General features: G+C 38.6%; 1 long non-coding RNA gene across 1 annotated transcript; it reads right to left on the reverse strand.

Moving 5' to 3' along the window:
• Positions 1-220: 220 nt before the first annotated feature.
• On the reverse strand, positions 221-23,572 carry LOC137182295 (uncharacterized). Its single transcript, XR_010928302.1, has 3 exons — positions 22,910-23,572; positions 657-775; positions 221-307 (listed from the first exon to the last, which is right to left on the reverse strand). It is a non-coding gene; the product is annotated as an uncharacterized lncRNA (long non-coding RNA).
• Between the last annotated feature and the right edge of the window lie 566 nt (positions 23,573-24,138).

A 24,138-nucleotide genomic window follows, 5' to 3' on the forward strand; every position in this document is an offset into this window, starting at 1 on the left:
TGTAATTAAGTAAATTCATTTGTTTTTGGATTGTATATGTTTGGACAGGAATGATTATAATATTTAATAATTAATACTTATTTGTTATGAAGTGGATACATGGCCTGTCTATTCTTCAAGAGCAGCCGCAGTTAATATGATTGATTCTTTAGAGAGCTTGCTTATTTCGTGTTGCAGTAAAACATTTTACATGTACAAATTGTTTTTCTCTATGGCCAAGTTCTCAATTTGAAGCTCTAATTTCCTTTTTTGGAGAAGTAAAACTTCCCCTCGGAGTGCCAGAACAGATGGACTGTCTCCGTTGCTTCTGTAATGAAAAAAAGAGGGGACAAGCAATAATGCAACTTTAGCAGTAACAAGACGGTAAGCAGTAAAGTTTTAAAATGTATGTGAATTTTAAGTGCACTGCAGAAAGAAATATAATTTAGTACTTTGTTAGAGTAAAATATGATCTTTATTTTACAGTATGTTTGGATTGAGATTTTGTGAAAATTAAATTGATAGGAAAAAGGAAAGTAGCACAGCATAACAATAACTTCTTACTTTGACACTCTTGGTGTCTTTGGAGGGTTTACTGGCCTGGTTTTAGTGGTCAAGTATACAGTCATGCCATTAACAGCAATGTTGTTAATTAGGGTTAAACTGAAGACTGTTACCTTTTTCCAAATGACCTCTACTCTCCCCTCTGCCGGTAATTCCATAGGTGAGTCGTGATCAGTGATGTCCACTACCATCACTGCCTCATTTGAAAGAGGTTTTGGAGGTGGACCCCTGCCTGGAAAATTACAGTTGTTAGTAAATGATTTATTTTATAGCACAGTTACAATCTGAACGAGAAGGCTAGTTTATGTCATGGAATGTTATAGGGGCCTTAAGCCTACTTCATGCTAGCTAGCTAACGGTAGGCTATAAGGTTACAGTCTAGTTAATATCTATAGCTTAAATACTTTAATGTGTAATGAAAACAACAATAAATAAATAACTCAGAAGAAGATGTCATTTCTATTATGAACGACTTCTGTACAGAGATTTCTCTTTGTCTGTTGTTTTCTGTTTGCTGTTATTTGCGGATCATATTTACTTTTTAGTATGTGCTTTCATTTATTGTATTCCTCCAGAAGTATAATCTTTTCTGACCAATGTGGTTTTCTTGTCTTCTTTTCTTCCATTTTTTTACTATAGGCCAAATTTGTGAGATGATAATATGTATCACAAGCACTAGTGCAAGCAAACAAACCATCTCCTTGGAAACTGTAGAATTTCACTACTGTAAAATCTCTTTCAATGCAGTAAATCCCTTAATGTTTTTCCTTACCTCAGGAAACCTTTTAAGGGATTCTGTGAAACACCCCCAAGTAAATCCCTTAGTTAAGGAGAAATTAAGCCTTAAGTGTCATACTTAAGGTGTTTTGTACAACCAGTCCCTGGTGATCCCGGGTAACAACACCAGTGGTCAGAAACCCCAGGAGACACACATTGTCTCAACAGTGACTATGCACACTCATATTCCACTATTATTCTGAATATGACAATATGCCGAATTTGATACGGGTCATGTAAACAGCATATTCCGTTTGGATAATCCAAATTAGGCTTTATTCCGAATGTAGCATTTTCTGATTAAGACATGTGGGATGCCGATATTATTCGGATATTAGGTGAATTCTTTGGACATGTATACAGCACATGCAGAATACGCGTCTCAACTTGGTTTTTACCGCAGTTTACGACACACAGCCTCTTGTGGAAAATGAAGTAGTAAACATCATGGGACAACCTAGGTACCGGATGTGCCTGTAACTATAAATTTATAATATCAGTCATATCAATATTACTTATAAATACTTACACCTATAATCAGGCGGCAGCAGTGTTGCCAAATTAGCAACTTTCTTGCTAGATTTAGTGACCCTTTGGCAACTTTTTTTCATAAAAGTGGCTAGCGACATATCTAGCGACTTTTTGGACAGATCTTAACTCCTCTCCTTGAAGGGGAGTCGCCAGTATTTCTCAGTGAATGAGCGCTAATGTGGCTCTCTGGATTAACTGTTCAGTGGGTGGGACAGCAGCAGCACATTCAGTGGACTGATTATCAGCCAGACAGAGTTGTGAATGAGCTGTGAATGTGTATACCTAATGACCAATCATTGATCCTTGTTTTTATTCTAAATGATTTAATTTTACTAAGTTAAATCTAAGTTTGATTTTGTTTTGTCTAAATAGACAGTTTACAATAGTGAATTTATTCCAGTGTATGATCATCTTTCTATTCATGATACTTCAGTTACAGAGTCGATACAACAGGCTGCAAAAAACAGTTTCTTAATATTAGAGGTAGATTATGATGCACATTGAGGAGCTGCTTGAAAAAAATAGCTATATATAGCTAGTTTCAGTCAGTTTATTTTAACTTAATTTTCTTTAGATTTTTTAAAAATCGTGTAGGCCTATGTATGTAAAGGTTATTACATAATTATGTCACAGATATGCAAATTAACACGTGACATCATTTAGCAACATCTAGCAACTTTTCCTGCAGACTTTGGCTACTTCCCACTGAAAATAGTTGGCAATACTGGGCAGCAGCTCACTCTTTTTCACCTCGCTGGTTTACTTCACTGCCTGCTGAGATCTTGTGATTCTTGTTCCTAAAGAAGCAGAGGGAAACCTTGAAAACTCTCTGCATGTAAATATTAGTGGAATTTTCATTTTCATTAGCCATGTAAACAGCTAAGTAGGAATATTTTCTTTTTTGGCATAAGGGCAAAAACTGCATTCAAACATAGTCTCACGTGTAACTTGGAACCTGACCATGCAAAGCCTTAAAACTCAGTAAGAGATACTCCACATTTGAAGAGTTTGTAGGGATGTGTCTTTTTTTAGTCTTTACAAAAATAAACGCAGATGCAAAAGTGAAAGTAATGCGTTAAACAGTGTTTCCCTGCTCTTAAAGGAAGCTGCAATGTTAGCATGTGTGGCTAACTAGCTTACATCCTTGTAACATTTGAGCACAATATCATGTAGCCTTCAAGTACATATTTTAGACCGCTTTTGCAAGATTCTTGTTTTAAAACAAGCTGGCTGAAAAAATTTAAAAAAACAGCCAGAAACAGATTTTTCAACCAACTCATGTTAGCTTGATTAGCTAACTAGCTAGAGGTACTCTCCCAGTGACAGTTTTCGGTCCACAAAATGAACAGAATTGACAGTCTCTGGCTAGAAATGAGAGAGAAATGAGAAGCAGCTTTTGTCTACCACTGTCTGAAATTTAAGACCCACTGTTTAACAAAATCCCTCTGCCATATCATTGCAAACTGCATATTCACCATGTGAGAATGGGAAAACTCTGGTGTAGCAACAGTAACTAAGGGGACCAGGCAAATTACAGGAGTCCAAGTGAGACGGAATGCAAGAAAAGACTATTTTCTTTGAAACAGTTACAAAAAATTGTCCTTATCTGACTGTGCTTGGACTACCCTGGATACTTGGCTGTCAAACAACTGGTTGGAGTCAAATATAATCCCCAAATTGTCAGCAGAGTCCTTTACATTGGATTATGGTCAACCAAGTTTGGATTGCAGAGGAACTGTTGAGCAAGAGAGGCTAAGTAATTTCCCATTTGGATTGGTTTAATTGCAGAAAATGTTGTGCCATCTAGCTCTTTTAATCAGAAAGACAGCGGAGGAGTTGGAAAACATTTGCAGCATCTCTAGATTGGAGGAGGCAAGAACGGATATAGGATTGAAAGAAGGATGGAGCAAGCAAAAACCAAGGAGATCTGAAGATGGAGTGATGAATGGAGGGCAAAATAGAATGGGAGGAAGTGCAACAGATAAAGTGAGGTATCTCACTTTATCTGGTCAGAATACCTTGCTCAACAGTGTGTATTTGTGTGTGTGTGTGTGTCTGTGTGTGTGCGTGTTTGTGTGTGTGTGTGTGTGTGCGTGTTTGTGTGTGTGTGTGTGTGTCTGTGTGTGTGTGTGTGTGTGTGTGTGGAGTGCTTGACGTTAAGGTGAGCTGATCAGTCACCGGAAACTCCCCCGTACCTCCCGCACTACAGGCTGTTTAAGGTCACTTTGTCCCCGTAGCAACAGGAACGTCAGTGAACACCCTGCCCATCCCTCCCCAAAACCCCCGCACCACTCCAACCAAATGCCACCATCTGTGTGTGTGTGTATGTGTGTATGTGTTTCCTGAACTTCGACAAATGCCACTGACCAGTGACACCATCAAACTAAACAACGGGGTCTTGGGCAGGGTTTTCAGGTCGTGTTAGGAGTGCCGGCTTTACAGCACCGAGTTCACACACACACACACACACACACACACACACACACACATCAGACCATGGCCACTTCTGGGGACATTACATAGACTTACATTCACTTCCTGGAGACCTGCCCTAACCCTAACCATAACCACTAATTGCCTAATACTAATCCTAACCTTAAACACTGATCCAAAATCAGTTTTTTCCTAAATGAGGACACAGCAATTGTCCACAATTGGACAAGTTGTCCCCAGTTAACTGGTCCTGAGTCTGAAATTTGTCCCCAAAAGTAGCCTATAACAGACCACACATACACACAAACACACATATACACACACATGTTTGAGCGTTCCTCTGGTATTGAACTAATTGGACTTTAGGTTATGCATTTGCTTCATATGCATATACAGTATGTGTGTGTATGTCTGTGCGCTATCCGTGCCCCTTCTCATTTGCCTGCAGTGACAGGCTCGCCTCTCCTCGCTAATGCTAACACGCTGCTGCTTAGCTTCTAATTAAGATGTATGAGTCACCATGTCTGTGTGTGTGTGTGTGCGTCCTGTCATCATAGTCTGCCACACATGAATGGTGCTGTCTGCGTTGTGTTTGGCAGGGTTGAGTGGTTTTGCGGCCAGGAACGTTGTCTAATTTAAGATGTCACACATGCTTGGTAGCTCATGTGCGTAAGCCTTTCACACACTTACTCTGCTGTAGTAACAGGCGACACGCGACAGTCCAAAGGCCACACACACACATTCACACACTTGTGCTATAGAACATCTTGATGGATAGACAGTTGGGTGAGGGGGTGTTGATGAGAGATACACAGAAATGTCATCTGTTTACGAACCCACACACACAAGAACGTGCCACTTTTTAAAAACAGCAGCCACTGTGCCTTCGGTTCCCTGGCAGGGTGATTACTACTTTTATCATCACGCTAATCATCAATCATCGTCCCACAGACACATGCACGCCGACATGAAAATGCTTCAGCTCTTTAACATGTGTGGTCTCTAACATCCTTGTTAAGGGTATAAGGGTATCTCTATGCGGAGCACTCTTTCAGGTAAAAGCAAATAATGGAGCTAAAGACGACTTAATGTTAGATTCTTTTCTGCTCTTAGTCACCTGAAAGTGACTAACAGCAGAGAAATTCTCATCCTGAAAGGATGAAATGTGTAATACACATAGAAAATGACATAGCAGTTCCCACTGGGTTGTTTTTATCAGCTAAACAAGTGTACAGTATGAATACTCTGGAGCAAAGCCACTAAAGTGTCTGAGAGAGCCAACAGAAGATTTCAAGGGGAAACAGATTCGGATGCTCTCAGTTAACATTAGATCCAGTGGAAAAGGAGGTAGAAAAAACAAAAAGAAAGGTAGTAAAATCTAATGACAATGACAATGCTAACATGTAGGATATTTAGCAGGTAATGTTTACCACTGTTACCATTTGACATGTTAGCTAACTTTTTTCTAATTGTTAATTAACACAAATGTCATTTAGACCGGATGGTGGCAGTCAATAAAAAGTTAAGGGATCATTCTGTGGTGAACATGAAGGTCTGCACAAAATTTCATGGCAATTCATCCAGTATTTGTTGAGATATTTTACTCTGAACCAAAAATGTCAACCTGCTGGTGATGTAAGAGATCCAAAGTAATTGGGATTTGGACCATGAATGACTGTACAAATTCTTGTTCAAATACACTTTATTGGATAAATGACAATTTTGAACTACTGCTGGCATTTGATAAAAAGTCAGGCTTACCATACATCCTCTGGGGTGTCTGTACAGCACTTCATGGCAATCCATTCAATATTTGTAGATAAACTTCACCTGTGATCAAAGAGGTGGATGAATGGACTTTGCCATCCCAAGAACCCTGCTCCTTATATGAGAAATAAATGTCTTAGCTAGCTTTAATGTATCCTAGTCCCTTTTTTTTAAGACAAAAACAAACATTTTGTTTCCAGTTGAAATTTGAACTAGAGTACATGGTCCCTCTGCGAGTGCAAGAATGAATGCAAATTCAACCAATTTCACACTATTTGCAAGAGCTCTTTAATTTTTTTTAAATAGCTGCAAGTATTGTACTTATCAATTTCACCAACCACCAGAGTTTTCCACAATATAATAAGCCAATTCAGGACCAATTTTACAAGCTTAAGCCAAATAAAAGCCAAGCCTCAATCTACAAAACACTTCTAAAGCCAACCTGCTTTACCAGAACCTTTCTTTTATGGCAGGACAGGCCCCAAAGATACACAACACACAACAAGCTTCTCTGATTCATGATTTTTTTCCATTAAACATTCTGGCACTTTTTGCCTTTGCTCAACAATTGAAAATGCAGAGAGACAGGAAACAGGGGTAGAGAAAGGGGTATGACATGTAAGAAAGATTTGCAGCCTGACATTGCAGTTATGTGGTATGTTGCTTAAACAGGGGTTACGGGGTCTACCTAGATTCATGATTTTTAAAGATGTCAAAAGTGAACAATCTCTAAACTCACACTTAAAACTAAACATATAATTTAATAAACTTGCTGACAATGCTAACTTATCGTGATTCACAGAAAAAAAATATTACAGAAGAATATTTAACTGGCTAGCTGGTAGCTGTGTGCCCAAATACAAATATGTTATTCGGCAAAGCACAAAAAGTGGGGTTTTTTAAGAATATTTGTTTCATACAAATATTTTTTAAATTATTTGTTTTCGGGGGGGAAAAAACCCATGTCAAATACCAGTGTATAGGTCAGTTACATCGCTATCTCAGTCTCTCTCCTCTGCTCCACTGTTGTCTACCAGCAGGTCTCAATGAGGGGAGTCACATCCACCTGCTACATGAGGCACATTTCCTAATTTGGTCGTCACTGCTGGAGTTGGGGGTGTTCCCCAGAGATAAAGCTGAGCTACTAACACACGCGAAGTGCTCCCAAGGGACTCTTTCCACAAAGTTAGGTTGTAAAAAATAGGCAATAAATGAAAAGTGCAAAGCAATAATCACCTTTGAAGTTCTCCCCTACATGTTACAGGGTGTACTGTCTCTGTGTTATGGGTGTATAAATAGGTAGAGGTCTGTCTGCAATGAGGGGATGAGTAGAGTTTTAGCTCAGTAGTCAGCGCAGTCGTCTATGATCTGGGAGAATGTGTACTTGACTTTCTTATGAGCTCATCAGGCCAGAAAATGTCTTGACAACATACACGACAAAGAAACATATGTTAACTTTTGTTCTTATGATCTGACTGATTTGACTGCTGAATTGAAGAGTGCTTACTTGCCAGAATGTTTACCATCCATTGTGGAGCTTTTTGTTTCCATTGTGGCTGTTTTACACCTCTGAGGCAGGCTGACAGGCTGCTGCCAGGAGGATGACTCTACCCAGCTGGTACGTCACGGCCCGACCGGGAGCCTTTAAACAAGTGCGCCCACGCACAAACAAACGCACCTCCTCCCTTTCATTCCATCTTCATACGTATCTTTCTCCAGCCTGTATCGCAGGCCTACTTACTGAATCTGTTGTGCTACATTTCCCAGTGATTCTAGACTTCAAATGTAATTGTATGCAAATCAGCAATTCAAAATATTTTTGTGTCTCTCTCCATTGTTCTCAACAACACATTTTATTTTTTCTGCTGTATTACAATGTTTAATCAAAGGCCTTGCTGTTCTGCAGTGTGCTCACAAAAAGAACATCCAGATGCTAGTAGTAGTATGGTTTTCTGACAGGCCAGAAAAATATTTCACTGAATGGATGGATGTAACATTAGAAGGAAACTGCTGAGGAGAAAGTTGTTGATTTGTTGAATCAATTGTTGCTCTGTTGGGCCTTTGCATCTGTTGTGTTTTTTGCTATGTTCCCTTCCACCTGACTGAACTTTGTTGCAAATCATTTCTAGCAGTTTTGTGAAGCAACTGAAAATAGTCAATTCTTGAAAGATCTATTTTTTTAAGAGACTTATTTTATATTCTTGAAACACTATTAAAAACAAGATGCCTTTAGTATTGGCTACTTCTGGTTGTATTTCATGCTGTCTGAATACCAAAGACACAAATACATACAAATGGCAAGTTTATGTGTAGTAACTAATGGCATGTTAGAAATTTTGTGGAGGGTTATGATGGACAGATATTTTCAGACCTGCCTCAATCTTCATTAGTGACTTTAATTTCCAGCTAAACTGTATTAGATTTTGGAAATGTATCTCTGTCATGGTTTAATTTGATATGTTTTCGATGATGAAAAGCTTTTAAGGTAACCAATGAGTGTCAGAAAGGCAGAGTTTTCCACTGAGTGAGCAGGATTCCTGGCCAATGAACAAGAGTGATTGACTTGTGTTTAACTTATGAACATGTGTTTGTACTGAGTGTCTGGATGGACATCAGAGATTTGGCTTTAAGATCTAAACGTTGCCTAGGCATGGATATGCCCTCCAAGAATATGCTATAGTGCCATTGCAATGTGCTGTAAAAACAATATAAATTACATGAAATCATACTCTTTATCATACCCTTTATAGTGGAATTTTCAGACACCACTACAACTTTAAACAGCACATGGAGAAGAGAAGGCAAAAAGGAAAAAGGATGTTGACTAAGGAGAAGACAAAGATACTCAAACATTGACTTTAAGAGATGGTAAAACTACAAAAATACTGAGGCTTTGCTTCAGTCTTTGAAACTACTGAACCCAAAACGAAGAGATTCACGTTTTATGCTTTGTAGCCACACTACAGTAGCAGTGTGAAGGTCACGCACTCTGCAACTGTCAGTTTTGTGGGGGAAAATTTCTGCCTCTGAAGACAAAGTGTAAACATTGCGCAGATGGAGTTTACAAGAGCCACAAGAAAAGTTGTAGAGGGGAAAGGAAACATGACTTAATTTAAGCTCATGTAAAACCAAAATGAGGCTATTAATTTACATAGTATGTGATATTGAAACACATACAAATAATATTTGTAATCAAGATCACTGTTATTATTTCTGAGTTGACCGATTAATGAGCTGCTATCTCAATAAATCAGACACAGAACATCTTGTTCTTAATAAATCTTGCTGTGCAGCAATGGTTATCCACAGGGATCGCTTAATTGCAAATAAGAATATTTCAACTACATTCTTACTGTGGGTTATAGATTAATTACTTATTATATTAGTGGAACAAATTGTAAACAAACCACTTCGGTTTTGTTTTTGGTAAGAAGAAACTCATGCTCTGTCAAAGTTAGAGCAGCCAGACGTCAGGTCTTTATAATGTGAAGTTCACAAACTAAAGAATAGAGGAAATATATTAATATTCTCCTGTACAGCAACACAGCCTGCTACGGTAAACACTTGACGTTGCCACTGTGTCACCAGTAGAAGCATCTCTACACAGATGGTGATAAATCCATCTTTTCTAGATTCAGGGTGAATGACTCAAACCTTCCATCTGCCACAACATATGGAATTTCTGAGATGGATGTGTCTTCATCACTTTCAAACAACACAGTTTTTACTGGAAATGAAATGAGCTGAAAATGTATGGACACAGTGAATGTCAGTGTGCTGAGGCATCCTACTATAAGTACATTTACTCAAGACATCTTCATAAACCACTGGTAGTATCTTCAGTATCCCACTTCCTGAGACTTTATACTTTTACAACCACTATCTTTTTTTCTATCTTTTTTTTTGCACTATATTTATCTGAAATCTGTAGCTCCTAGTAGATTCTATTAGATAAAGTAAGTGCATAAATATCAATAATGATGTGCACAAGCTCCTACATCTAGAATGCCAACAGTTTTGTTTCATCTCGGTGAAAATGCATTTGTAAGCATGATAAGAACTGTAAACAGAGACAGATGTTAGATAAATTCCTTGCCACGTGGAGGAACATGAAATCTTTCAAATAAGCATGAAAATCTCTAAAACTGCAGGTTTTCACACAACAGCAACAGTATGCATTTGTGTAGTTTAAACTCACCACCTATTATAAAGTTGCTGGACTCACTTGGACCTTTTCCATCCATCCGTCTATACATGCTTAACCTTTGCAGGGTGGTGGGGGGTTGGAGCCTATCCCAGCTCACACTGGGCGAGAGGCAGGGTACACCCTGGTGAGGTTGCCAATCTATCACAGGGCTGTGGACCTTTTACAATATTAAAATACTACTCACATGTTAATATAGCAATAACAGCACTTTAAATTTATTGTAAGTTTATTGAGTCGTATTCATTTTTGCAATAAAATGTCCAAATCTATTGGCATCATCAGCAAATTTCGAAGTTTGGTTCATCAGAAGTGTCAGACGTATCAGCCTGCTTTCATTTTTCCAGCGTAATGGTGATGTACACAACTATAAATGTTTACACCTCCCAATGTTCTGTACTGTGCTCTGTCAGTTCTCTATTAGTTATAGGGGGGCTCAGCTGTGGAACAGTTATATTCAAATTGCATTTCAGTCTACTTCTCTCAAGAATTTCAAATGTAAGCTTAGGACCTGTCTGATGAACCAAACTTAACTGATCATATCTCGTCATAAGGTCGTAAGGAGTTGACAACACAAGTGTGCTTCAATAAGCGTGTGCACACACTCGCATGCACACTCACACACTCACGTATACACACACACTCACACATACACCAAAACACACACACCCTCATTACATTATTTAATTTATTTTATGTCTTTGCTGGATTTATGCTGCCTACTTTATATTTGCTTTTTGATACTATGGTTGCTCGTTTGCTTATTTTTGTGGATCACATGACTTAAGTATTTGCTTAAAATATGTAATGAGGTGAGATTACTTCCATGAGCCTCTAGAGGTTTTCTAAATCTCACCTGCACAATTTGTTTCTTCTCATGTGCTGTTGTGTTTATGCTGCTTTGTTTTACTGTGCAAATAAATCAGTGAAATAAAAATAAATAATAATAAAAAAATAATAGTTTAATACACTGTAATACTAATAATGGTTGAACTTTTCTATTGGGGTTGCAACATTTCATTATAGAACAGCACTAGTTGATTTTTTTGGCAAATTGGGAGCAGTGTAGAAAGCTTAAAAAACAACACATACAAATAAACACCTAACACATTAGACAAATCTTCATTCTCCTTTTAGCAGTAAAGCTAGAGGCTGTAAAACCAATACAGGGAGCTAAAAGATTTAAAATGGTCTGTAGAGTTGAGGGGAACTGGTTCCACACTGGCCAAACACACACTAGTTTCTGCAAGTCTATACTTCATTTCATCCAGCCAGCTATATAGAGTTGTAGCTCTAGTTGTCTTGTTAATCTAATTTATCACTGCATCACTTTTCCATTGTATTGTGTATCCAGGCCTCTAAGGCTACTGTAGATTATGTTAGCAGAGCCTGAACAAACAGCAGATGTTGAGTATTGCATGCTAACTATCTTATAATAGAATCATTTCTACAAATTTGACACACACATTGGTTATATTTCCACTTCAGTTACCCAAATGTTTGTAGCATGAGCTCCAATCCATGTTACCCCCAGGTAAAGGTCCAGACTGCCAAATAGGGAGTGGGGATTCCGATAGACTTTATAGTGAGGGGAACTGAGACTGTACCATGTTGACTACAGAGGAGGGTTTCATTGTGATCAGGGGATAGTCTTGTTTAAAGTTCCCTAAACAATATTTATTGCCAATATTTATATGTTAGGACAATTGTGTAACAAAATGATAGAGAAAGCCAAGAAGACAGGTGATGGGCCCTTTGTGATAGGTGTTATATTTGGTATCCCAGTTTAGGAAAAGTTGGAGGTTTTGAAGTCAAGCATAAGAGGTGATAAAGTTATCGGCATTGAACGTCTGCAAGCAAGAAGCGGAGGAGAGAGGGTTGATAGTTTATCAGTGTTGCAGGATTTCCAAGAGAAGCTGTTGCCTGATAAAGTGACAGTGGGATATATATAAGTTACAATGAAAGGGTCCCGCCACCTTTGAGATGTTCCAAATGCCAAAAATATGGACATATTGCAGCAGTGTGTAAAGGGAAACAAAGGTGGAGGTGATCATGAATATGGGAAATGTGAGGATGGGGCAGAGATGAAATGTGTTAATTGTTGAGGTGCATACAGTGTGGCCTATGGTGGCTGTGAAGTGAGGAAGAAGGCAGTGGAAGTGCAGAGGCTAAGAGTGAACATGGATATACAGTATACAGTGCATTCAGAGAGTATTCAGACCCCATCACTTTTTTCACATTTTGTTATGTTGCAGCCTTATGCTAAAATCATTGAAATGTTTACTCATCAATCTACACTCAATACCCCATAATGACAAAGGGAAGACAGAATTTTAGAAATTTTTGCAAATTTATTAAAAGGGGAAAACTGAAATAGGTTATTACATCGACATAAGTATTCAGACCCTTTACTCAGTACTTAGTTGAGGCACCTTTGGCAGCAATTACAGCCTCGAGTCTTCTTGGGTATGACGCAACAAGCTTTGCACACCTGGATTTGGATATTTTCTGCCATTCTTCCCTGCAGATCCTCTCAAGCTCTGTGAGGTTGGATGGGGACCGTCAGTGGACAGCCACTTTCAGGTCTCTCCTGAGATGTTCGATTAGGTTCAAGTCAGGGCTCTGGATGGGCCACTCAAGGACATTTACGGAGTTGTCCCTAAGCCACTCCTGTGTTGTCTTGGCTGTGTGCTTAGGGTCATTGTCCTGTTGGAAGGTGATCCTTTGGCCCAGTCTGAGAACACCCCCACAGCATGATGCTGCCACCATCATGCTTCAATGGTGGGATGGTATTGGGTAGGTGATGATTAGTGCCTGGTTTCCACTGTCAGATGTTTGGTAAAAAGAAATATAAAAGGGGAAATATCTGGAGTATGTAGTTGTTGAAGTTTGGTTAGGGGATCAAAGTTTGGTTATTGTGACTTTCTATAATCCACATCAGGAGTTGGATTTGGAAGCATTAGAGGCAATAAAGGAACTAGAAAGAAGAAGGGTCATTTGGTGCTGTGATTTTAATGCCCATAATATGCTTTGTGGAGGGGATAGGACTGATAGGAATGGTTTGATAGTGGAGGATTTGATGGACTCCTTGGGACTTGTGTGTTTAAATGATGGGAATTTCACGAGGATTGATTGTAGAACAGGCAATGAGTCAAGTTTAGACTCAACACTAGTATCACAGTCCTTGGCAGATATTTTGTGTGTGGGAGGTAATGAATCATACAACTGTTGGAAGTAGTCATTACCCCATTTTATGTAAAGTAGGTAGTGAAAGCAGGGTGGGCTTAGAAGATACATGAGAAAGATGGGTATTTGGAAAGGCTCAGTGGGAAAAATTCAGAGAAATAAGTGAAACAAGTTTTAAAATAGAAAGAGAACAGGGTATAGAAATATTTAAGGGAAATGTCAGAAATGCTATAAATGGGGTTGTTAATCAGACAATTATAAGGAAAGCAAAAGGCAGAAGTTGGTTCCGTGGTGGAATGATGAATGTAGTAAGGTATTAAAGAAACATAATAAGGCTTTTAAGGTATTAAAAAACCCTCACAATTTCCAACATTTCATACAGTATAAAATAAAGCAAGCAGTGGTTCGAAAGACTATTAAATAAGCTAAAAGTAGGTATTAGAGAACATTTTGTGACTCCGTAGGGAGAAAAACTCTGATTAACCAAGTTTTGGGAATGATAAAGAAGGAGAGTAAGACAGGAGTGGGGGTACCAGTATTGTAAAAATGGTGGGGTGCTGGCTGGTGAAAATGAAGCAAAAGCAGATATGAAAACTAAGGCATTGGTTGAGGTTCATAGTTCTGGAAATTTGTCAGAAGAGGGATAAGAGGAAGACAAAAACAAGTGAATGAAATAAAGAGTTGCTGGAAAGAGAGGATGAGAAAGATGATGCAATTAATGCTCCCTTCACATTAGAGGAAATGAAGCAGGCTATATGTAAATCAGGACTCACTGCTCCAGGAAAAGATCAAATGTGCTATACCATGTTTAGCCATCTGTCTGATGTAGTATTAGAGGTCACATTACATTTATATAACAATGTTTGGAAGGAAGGAAAATTACCACAAAGTTGGAAACAAGCAGCTATAGTATCCATCAGGAAATGCGGAAAAGATCCCACTAGTCCATCTAACTATAAACCAATTGTATTGATATCCCACATCTGTAAAATTATGGAACATATGATCACAGAAAGACTAACATATTATTTGTAAGTAAGGAATCTATACATCAAAGTGGATTTAGAAAAGGAAGGGGAACAATGGATCTGATACAGGTGAGGAAGCAGCAGGAAGTAGCAGTATTTTTGATGTGGAAAAAGGTTATGATTTTTTGTGGAAAGAGGGGTCAAAAGATTAGGAATATCAGGTACAATGTTCAGATGGGTGAAGGAATTTTTGTTTGGACGCTCTGTAGAATTGAGAGAGGGAAGAACTTTTTCAGCAGGCTATGTTGTGAACAATGGAACACCACAAGGAAGTGTTAGAAGTCCTTTGTTTTTTTCAATAATGATTGATGATGTGTATGATAATATTGGGCAAGGTCTAGGGAGATCTTGGTTTGCAGATGATGGGGCACTGTGGAAAAGAGGTATGAATGTTGACTATATTGCGAAACAGTTGCAGGAAACAATTAAGAGTGGAGCAGTGGTCTCTGCAATGGGGATTTAAATTTTCTGTTGAGAAAAGAAATACGCTTTTCTTCACAAGGAAGAAAACTGGGGCAGAGGTCTAACTGTATTTATATGGTAAGGAGCTGAAAAGGATAGACTCATTCAAATTGTATGGTTTGATGCAAGGCTCACCTGGAGAGTACATATTGATAAAATTGTAAATAAGTGTAAAAATGTTTTAAATGTGATGAGATGTTTAGTGGGAACAGAGTGGGGAACTGAAAAAGCATATATATATGTTTAATAAGATCAGTTTTGGATTATGGGTGTGTGGCATATGTGTCAGCTTCTAAAACCTTGTTGGGAAAATTGGAGGTAATACAAGCACAAGCATTAAGGATATGTAGTTGGGCTTTTAAAACAACATCTGTGCCAGCGTTGCAGGTAGAAATGGGGAAAAGACAGCAACTTATGATGACATATTGGGTCAATTTACAAGGACATAATAACCATCCTACAGTAAATGCTATTGAGCCATGCTGGGAACATCGAAAACCAACAGAGCTTTGGTTGGGTCATTAAAAAGAAGGCTAGTGAAATGGGTAAACTGGAAAGGAGTTACTCTCCAACTGTTGTTCTGCCAGCTATACCTCCTTGGTTACTGCCACAGCCAGAGATAGAGCTTAGCCTCTTTGAATGGATAAGAGATGAATGTGGGGAAATTGTAAGATCATTAATTCATACATCAGAAGGAATTACTACAGTTATTTACAGATTTATACAGATGATTCTAAAGGCCCAAAGACAGGAAGAACGACTGCAGCAGTAGTCATCCCTGAGTTTAATGTTGAGTATGGGAGACTTACCGATGATATATCTGTTTTTGCATGTGAAATGATGACCATGGTTATTGCCTTGTAATGGGTAGAGGACATCAGGCCAGAGAGAGTGGTAATTGCATCAGATTCGTGTGCAGCATTAATGAGTTTAAAATTTTGCAACTCCAGGTGTAGAGAGAATTTATTGTTTGGAATACTACAGTCATTAATCAGAATTCACCAAATGCAATTGTCTGTTAGTTTTCTGTGGGTCCCTGCTCATATTTGAATTGATGGGAATGAGAAGGCGGATGAAGCAGCAAAAAAGGCTTTGAAGAGTGGGGGTAGTCACATTAATGTAAATATTACTAAGTTAGAAGCTAAAGTGGTGATTAAGGCACTAATCAGAAAGAGGTAGCAGAGTGAATGGAACGAAGAAAGTAAAGGATGACATATTTTTAAAAATAAACCCTTAGTTGGGAATGCAGGTTCTGGAGGACAAAATAGGAGGGGGGAGTTATAACAAGATTGAGGAATGGTCATACTGTTCTAAACAGTTCTCTCTAGCTGATCGGAAAGCATAACTGTCATAACTGTAAGTGCGAATATTGTGGAGAGGAAGAGACAGTGGACCATGTTTTATTATATTGCCAGAAGTATATTCCAGAAAGAGAAATTTTAAAGAATGCACTAAAAGATTGGAGAGCAAAATATCAGTGATGTTCTAAAAAAAAAATCTTCAGGTGACAAGTGTTGGAAACTCCTACTACAGTACTTAAGATCAACAAGATTAATGACTGAGAAATATCTGTATTAGTTATTTATTTATTTTAATTTGGTTCCCATTTATTTATTTTATTATGACTATTTTGTTGTTTTGATTTTGATTCTTTGCTTGGTAGAAATATCAGAGAGAGGGTAGATCTTGAGTCCACACTCCAGATCAGTGGTTGGTGGTAATGCATCCGAAAGCTGTTTGCCAACCACCAATAAAACGAAAAGAGGATGAAGAAGCTTTAAGGGTTCATTTCATTGCTGGAGTGCAGATCAGTTCCGCTGCAGGTCTACTGAAAGCAGTATGTGCTAATGTGCAACAACCATGAGCCTAGCCAAGGTCCTTCCCTTTTATTAATTGCTGAGTTGCCTAATGTTCTTTTGATAAGATTTTATAATTTTGCTTTTTCCTTTTAGTATGTTTTTTCTTCACAACCACACTTGTCTGGTAAACAAGATTGGCTAAACCATGTATGAAATACTAGAGGGCTTTTAATTTGAAATGCGGATACAAGAAGTGGTGACACCTGGCTGAGGGTGGGTGCCACCATTGGTTACATTATTGGTCGGCATTGGCATAGTTGCTGACTGGGAGCTCCTATAAGCTAAAGTCCAAACTCCGCTTACACTGTAGAATCAAAATGTTTTTTGTCTGTCATGTCTCGAGGATTATTACAGTGTGTTTTCAGTTTTGCCACTTGCAGTCACATCTCACAATATTTACAGTAGTGACTTCTGCACATGAAGACAGAGCCACATAATCATTAACACTACTAAACTGTGTGAAAACAAGTTAAAACATGACAACATTTGACAGTATTTTTTCAGTGTATATATCCACACTGGTCCAGTTTGCAAACCCAGACAGCAAATATAGGCTTACAAGGAAAAAGCTGCAGGTTACTTTCAGGGCCCAGAACATTCAGAGGAAACAAGTAAATGATTTTTAAAAACCTCACCAATACGTGCAGATTTCAGAAGCAGTTGGTTATGTTCACTTGGGTTTCTGCCTGCTCAGACTAACTTAAGGGCAGAGAACCATACTCAAACATGTCCACAATCCTGCTTACTTTACACACAGCTGCCACAACATGGATACCTGCATTCATTATTTAAACCTTCCTACGCAACACCAGCCTTTATCGCATCTGACTTTTCTGAACTTTACTACTCACTAAGTAGCAAATCTCTAAACTTTATTTTGCATTTGTTTGTTTAAAGATATTAGGTTTATTTTTTTTCCTTCATTGGATTGGAAATAAAGATTGATATTTTGCATATGTACTCATTTATGTTTATTGGACTTCAAAGACATGAGTGAGGCTTTTTAAATATACAGAGGAGAAGCAGACCAGCAGAGTTTGAATCTATTAATCAACTTTTATTAATTGTTCAAACAACTATAACCGGCAGTGCTGGTATGCCAGCAGCTGTGGCACAAATAAGCCTATACATCAACTGCCTGTTCATTCTACCACTGACAGCATAATCGGGTTGATGTATATTAAGATTTGGGGTGTTTTTTTATTTTCGTTTTGGTACTTTGGGTGCTTCTCTGAGGTGAAGTTTTTCTCTGTTTGTCAGAAACTTCAGCCTCACTCATGTCCATGTGTGCTTGAGCCTGGGGATTGTGCTTGCATTTGCACCTGTGTAAGGAAAATAGAGCCCTTAGTCTGTCTAGGCCTACCCACACTGTCAATCAAAGTTCCCATTGACACATGTCACAAAAATGTCAATAGCTTGTAAGTTATAAGAAACCTGTTATTGATATTCCTAATTTAACAGGATCAATGACTTCAAATATGAATTCCTGTCATAATTCTGTCATTGTTTTTTATGTTACATGAGTCTTGACATGCTTACGATGACAAATGGTTTAGATTTTCAGATTAATTCTCTATCTGAAAGTCATGACCAAGAGAGATGTGCAGCATGAATAGTTTGACAGAACTGCAATTACCTCTGATTACTTTCCTAATCATAATCAGACAGGCTCCATGTTGTCCGTGACAATGCTGAACTCAAACAGTGTCCTTGTCAGAGAGCAGAGCCTGATAATGATTGCGGTTTTATGCCTCAGGTGGGAGATGTGTTGTGTGTTTGAAGTGTGTTTACTTCCCACAGCAAACACATCCTCTATCAGACTCAGTGATCAGAAATGAAATTACAAACTTGTTTTCTCGTTTAAAATGATCAGGCCTGAATGGCACCCATTTGTCTGAATCACCCACATCTTAATTGCCTCGAGCTAGTCTAATACACATGTAAATTTGGTTTTGTAGTTCATTTACAATAATTACCAGCCATTTAGCATTTGTCTAGCCGCCTGGTCTTACAAAATGTTTCCTGTGAGCATCATGGTGTTGTTTTGGGTGCTTTTAGAGTTGTTGACTGGCACAGTTACCCTGATGGATTCTGCTGGAGACCAGTGCATCCAGCCAACTCATCAGCCATACCAGGCAACTCATACTATTGTACCCAGTAGATGAGATTTTGGTTAGCGGGGATCAGCATGGATGCAAATGGTGAGAGAATAATAGCTAATGGTGGGTGCAACCGTTTTCACATTCTGCTGAGGAAATAATCCTCAGATACTCATTTTGTCCTTTTCCCTTTGTCTCTATCTTTCTTTTGGCAAAGAGCACTGCTTCAAACCTGTATACATTTGAAATGTGTCTCAAGTAAAAAGTGATCGTTATTACATAATTAGTTATTGATGTGATCAGTGCCGTTATAGATTGGTCATTAGGAGTGATCAATTAGTCAAACTTTGCTTTCCAGTTGCAATGGCATATTGTTAGAAAACCAACTCCTTTTACACATAACACTTAAAAGTGATGAAAATCAAGTAGTTTCAGGTCTGATCAGGTTATACTCATTGATTAAATGCATTGCTCCCCCCACAAATCCAACCAGGGGACACTGGATGAATGGGCTTAAGGCACAAACAAAAACTTCTGCTATCAGAATAATTAGAAAGCTATAATCACATACAAAGTCTACACATAAATACTTCATATTCACAGACAGAATATAACCAATTACTCAGTGCCATGAGAAAATAATAATTTTTGTCCCTCCCTTCCCTCAGAGAGACAGCAGGAGGTGGGGAGCCAGCCGAGCTGTCAGATGAGCTGCAAAGAAACGAACATGTTGTTGTCAGCTGTTGATGGAATCTAACCATGGACCTAAACTGACATTTCTCTTTTCTACCTTGCTATTAAAACTGAAATTCCTAACTCGCCACACATTTGTGCCCTTGTCAGTGGCAGAGGGAATAAGCATGTTACCAATATATAATTTCACAAATATAGTTGTAACATAAATGTCTCCATTTACCGTCCTGTTAAGTCACACAGCAACCAGCACCAGTCACTTTGTTAAAGTCATACTTGTATTATCATTTTAACAATGGCTCAGATGATTTCATGTCACTTTTAGTGGCAAAGTCAGCCAGAATTGTCAACTTGACAACTATTTCCACTTATTGCTTTGGTTTTATGGTTGACAACTTTACAGTTTTGGTTCACTCTCGCTGTTTTCAGCAAAAGCTGTGATAAACCCACTGTGCACTCCCTGCCCATGATCAAAGTTAACCACTACCTGGTGAACATGGTGGAGCATTTAGCAGGTAGATAATTTCTCAGGAGCTGATGGAGACCAAAATAGAGTGAAAAGGAGAGTGAATTCCACATGAATGCTAATGTTGCTGTTGGTGTTTGTGAATAAATTTGCCACAACACCTTTGTAAGGTGACATGTCAATGTTGTGTTTACAGCATGCTCCACTTCTCCCAAACTAGACAAAAACTTCATATTATGCTGCGTTAAGTAACACCATCGACAAAGCTTAAACTCAACTTGCACTTCATGTGTTAGATTTTAGCTGGTTACAAACACAGAGCAGCAACAGTAAAAGGCCCTGTTTTATAAAGCCTGTCTTAAAATAATTGTCAGGTGCTCAAATGAACATTGATACATGTTTTCTTTCTGTAATCATTCCTCCTGTTCCCTTCATAATGCACATTCAATATAAGTGATGGGGGCCAAAATCCACAGCCCTCCTTTGGTGCAAAAATATATTTATAATATACAAGTTTTTTTGAAGTTAATGAGGCAAGTCGATATCTTTCAAAGTGAGTCTTTTTAATGCCAAATTCCATATTTCTGGTACAATCCTTCCACTGCAGCTGAACAGGAAAACCCTCTGTTTATTCACAAAGAGGGATTTTTTTTTTTTTACTAAAAAGACAAACTGTGGAAGACATCCACTTGCTTTGACTAACTCAGATGACTGAAACCTCAAAACAAGGATTGTGGATTTTGTTCCCCATCACATACAGCACGAGCATGTTTGGAGGGGATCTTCTAATGGTCAGTATGAACAGGAGGAATTACAGCAAGAGCTTGTTTCAGTTTTCATTTGGGCACTTGACTGTTGTTTTAACAAAGACTGTAAATCAAGAAAATTATGAACCTGTCCTAAATGAATAAACCGTGAAAAAAACAGTGAAAATCATGTGGTTCCTTTGCTCTGCTCTTATTGGGAGATTTTGCACACTGAGTCAGTGCCTCAGCTTTGTTGACTGGTGTATTATGTCAGAACCAGTCACACTGAATGCTTCCCTCTGATGGCATTTCAATAGCTAAAACTCCTACTTTCAGTATTAACATATTGTTGTACAGTCTGTCCTTTTAATCAAGTGTAGTACTCATATTTCTGTTTAAGCGTTTTGTAATATAGATATCCCATGGTTTCTTTTAAGTGGGTGTTTTTGTGTTTGATTCTTTTTCCTTTAATGTAAGCTTATGCAACTTCATATAAATATATTTTAACATTTCTGCACAGTCTCATAAAGCTTGTGTAACAGGGTTGAAAGTTAGAAACTAAGTGAGAACTGACTTATCATGACTAAATCATGAAGCTGTGATAATTAGTGCTGCAGTTATACTGTTTTCATATGCTGTGTTAGAAATTGAATCAGATGATATTACTCCCAAAGCCATGTAAGGTAATATTGGTACATGGAGCAATTTACTAGCGATAAGGCCAATAAAATTATTAATGATCAGAAAAGTGTGTTGTCATTGTGGTGAAAGAGCAGCAGTTTTCTGTGAATATTTGATGACTTGAAACCTATATAGTATAAAGTAAATGATGAACTGCAAATGTGTGGAAGCAAATGAGTGCAGGGATCCTCCTCATGGATGTTTGCAGCAGAGGGGAAATGCATGTGGCCATGTTACTGATGACTTTGTGTCAAGCTGTGATGAATTCTACTTAGACTTGAACATTTTAAAAACTAAGGACACAGCTATAAGTTTTAGAGGATTACCGCCTACTGCAATCGAAGGCAAGGAAATTGAGTTGGTGGACATCTATAAATATCTGCTGTTGATAGCAAACTGTGCCTGAAGAAATATACAGGAGCAATCTGTACCGACGTTACAGCAGAGCTCGTTTTTCCTCCGCAGGAAATGATCTCTTTTAATATGGGTGATAAAAGATGACCTCGCTTCATCAGAGTTTTGTTCAATATGTTTTGACATTTTGGATCGCAGACTGAATTGACATGTTGAATGTGTGTAAATCAGACTGAGGAGAATAAAAACAGCCGGCAAAGGTTAACTGTGAAAGAGGTACAAAGTGATGACATTTTGTCATGTTATCACCTGCACAATATATTTTTTACCTGTCATGGTCAGCTCTTTAGAGGTCAGATGACAGCATTAGTAGTGAAGTATTAGCAGTATTTTTTAGAAATGTCTTCTCTTTTTCGCTACTGCTATTGAACCGCCCTGCTGACTCCCATAAATGACTGCTTAATGTTGTTAGCAATTTATTATGTGTTAAATACATTAAAGCTGTTAAACTCAACTTATTTTATGTTGGAATAAGACTTAAGTGCAACACATACTGTACAGGCGGTGTATGATGATGTATGATGCTAAGCCCATGTTCTCTCTGCTTAGCCCAGTACCTCTATTTTTGCCACTTTCCCTCTTTTGACCATTTCTCTCTGCCGAAGTTGAGGATGGCTTGGAGTGAAACTCTTACTTTCAGCATTGCATGACATCATGTAATATAAAAATAACAGTAACACAGGTGCACCATACAGATAGAAGTATTGTAGCAGTCAGGGTGCATTAGGACAGCAAAAGTGATATAATTGTGACTTTCCTGGAGAGTTATCGTGAATCAAGGCGCTGTTAGCTACAGTGCTTTGAGAAGGGAATCACCTGCCTTACATATACTGGAATGGGTCGGTGCTGTCGCTTGGCCGAACTAAGTTTAAGTCATTTCACTGGCAAATGGCAACAAGTTTGCAGGTCTACATTGTTTTCTGTGTAAGCCTGCACACAAGCAGCATCTCTGCTGTCTTTCCAGCAATGTAACTCTCCAGAAAAGCAGCAGTTCTATCATACATACATACAGTCACTGACCAGATCAACACATCTCTGCCACTGTGTTTTTACTATTTCTGTCTGTCAGGTTGGGGAAGCAGGAGTGGACCCAAACGCAGAGGCTGGAATGCAGATTTGATGAAAATCTCCTTTAATCATGGATGGTCAAGAACAGGCAAACAGAGCTGAACAGAACTAGCAGACAAAACAAAACGAATGATCCAACAAAGACTCAACTCAAAACCAGACCTTAAATACAGACTAAACTAATCAAGGAATGGGGAACAGGTGACGAGACACAAGGGCAGGCTGGGAGTGATTGGCTGAGGAAACACAGGAAGCTGACCAGACTGATACAGGGCAGGTGTGGGGAAGACACAGAGCAGAGCAGGGCTAACGAGGGTGAAGCAGGGCAAATGAGGAGGAGTACATGAACACACAAGGGAAACAGTAACAAAACCAAAACCCAGAAAACACAATACTCTAATACAACCCACACCAACCTGTCCAAGAACCATCATGAACCTAAACTAAAGTATACAACACACCAGGCTAAACAACAAAAGGCAGTCCAAACCCACCACCCAAATATAACAAGAAAACCCATATGACCCGAAGGACTAAACAGAAGTGCAAACCAGGAGACCCCAAAGAACACAAGAACATAAAAAGACCAAAAAACACACAAAGTCCAGGCAGGGTGTGACACTGTCTATATGGTACATTTTAGTGTGTGCCACAAGCAACATTTGATGTACTGGACAAATTGACATTTTGACCTGATGATTGCGTGACAGTAAAGTGGAGATCACCAAAGCTCTCAGAATTCATCCTGTGAGGAATATGAATGATTCTACCAAATATCATGATATTCCATCCAATACTTGCTGAGATATTTTAGCCTGAAACAAAGTGTTGGATCGACAGACTGACATTGCCGTGTCTAGGGCCACACCCCTACTGTAGCATGGCTTGTCATAACAGTAATAATATATTATTGCTAAGAAACAGATCTGATGAAAAGTATTGCAAATTGGCTCTTTTTTTGGGCAAACTTAATGCAGATAATGTGTTTTGAAATGTGTCATAAATCTTTTAAAGCTTAGCTGTGTTTACTATTCCCTGTATCTGTTTAAATTGTGCCAAATGCTGCCAGTGGTGATAAGGGCTGAACTAAACTACATTAGGGCAGGCTCCTGTGTAGCAACACCATCTGTCTGTCTCTATCGCTCTCACACACATTTCTTTCTCCTCTTCTTCGCTGCACC

This window comes from Thunnus thynnus, chromosome 4, assembly GCF_963924715.1.
Source record: "Thunnus thynnus chromosome 4, fThuThy2.1, whole genome shotgun sequence".
NCBI lineage: Eukaryota > Metazoa > Chordata > Actinopteri > Scombriformes > Scombridae > Thunnus > Thunnus thynnus.